Source organism: Limulus polyphemus, unplaced genomic scaffold, assembly GCF_000517525.1.
Source record: "Limulus polyphemus unplaced genomic scaffold, Limulus_polyphemus-2.1.2 Scaffold2305, whole genome shotgun sequence".
NCBI classification, from domain to species: Eukaryota; Metazoa; Arthropoda; class Merostomata; order Xiphosura; family Limulidae; genus Limulus; species Limulus polyphemus.
Window position 1 is genome coordinate 19065 of NW_013667915.1, and position 1590 is coordinate 20654.

A 1590-nucleotide genomic window follows, 5' to 3' on the forward strand; every position below is an offset into this window, starting at 1 on the left:
ACCTTGTCGAAACGTTGTACATTTGCTGTTATGTTAAACTTATATTAAAGTTTTTCTTCATTACCCATTCAAGCCGTCTCCAGCCATTATTAGTCTCAAAGTGGGTTCCTCGTCATCGAATCTCATGTTTACTGACCACTTGGTGTCATATACGAGACAAGAGTATCAAAAATTCTACCTAATATTTTAACTCGACATATTGTTTAATCCACACTTTAGTATTTAAATACAAATAAAACACACATATATTGTTATAAAGCAAAATGTAAAATTACTTAAATGACTTAGACATAAAGTGCTACAACTGAACACATAATTTCTGGAAGAAGAAAAAAGATACCGGATCCCTGCGGACGAGTGATGGAGGAATTTTGAGTTTCGGAAGATAACTGTTTTAAATGCTTGGGATGTGAAGTCAATTTTTTTATTCATATTACATATCTTATAATTAATTACTTATTTCTGACACTAAATATCTCCAGAACATATCTCAGAACTGGAGAAATAAGGTAGAAATTAAACAGTAAATACAAATAACTATTGACTTAATATTACTAAATAACAGTACAAATAGTGTCTTGCCATATAATGAAAACTTTTTCACTAACCGTTTTGTCAATGCCCTCCGTCACTAAAATTTCTATACTTCAATAGAATCTTACCACCACCAAATCTCGGTTTGTCTAACGACCTTGTCCTAGCAGCTCGAGCTATTATACTCATCGGTAGACTGCAGCGCCACCACGTACGTAAATGGCATCTAACTCGATTCATATATAAACAATTTTGGGATCTGTACTACATTGATGTTAAGTTTTTATTTTGTTATTTGGTTGAATGTTCTCATAAGCATGTATTAACTTACACTATAAAAATGCTTATTTTCTTAATCATTTGCAATTTATGTAACAGTTCTCCAGACAATAAAAGTGTTTAACCATATTTATTCTGATGTTATAAGACAGTAAGTAAGGTTTGAACAGAATACATTTAGACAGATTCTGTATATTAGATTTAAGTTTGAAATGTCGTAGCAAATGGTTTGAAAATTTAAAAATAAAAGTGAGTGTGAACATCTTTATAAATGTCACACTAATATCATTATAGCTTTATTGGTGGTTATCATATAACATACTTATTTCACAATATCATTAAATGTTAACTGTAGTTAAGTGATACCAATTGATAAATTATAATACTGTCATTAAATATTAGATTTAGACACAATTTTTGCATTTAAATAATAATAATGTCATGATCCATCATCTGTACACAAAGAACAACTATGCCATCACATATTACCTGTAAAGAGGTAAAAACAGATTCACGACATATTATTTGTGTATAAGTAACAACAATGCTATCAATATTACGTGTATATAAGTTATAACAATATCTTATTATCAGTAGATAAATTCCTACAATGTCATCGCATACTACCTGTAGAGAGGTAACAAAAATATCATGACAATATCATGGCATATTACTTGTATACAGGTAACAACATTGTCATAACATAATATCTGCAAATAAGTAACAACAATATCATGACAATATTATGGCATATTACTCCTAGATAGGTATCAACAA

General features: G+C 29.6%; 1 protein-coding gene across 1 annotated transcript in view; it reads right to left on the bottom strand.

Moving 5' to 3' along the window:
• The window catches only part of LOC106466565 (tubulointerstitial nephritis antigen-like), a gene marked incomplete at its 3' end in the record, with an annotated part of 16886 nt that extends 16224 nt beyond the window's left edge, over positions 1-662 (bottom strand). Inside the window, exon 1 of the mRNA XM_013926857.2 lies at positions 609-662. The remainder of the gene's footprint in view (positions 1-608) is intronic.
• Positions 663-1590: the final 928 nt, after the last annotated feature.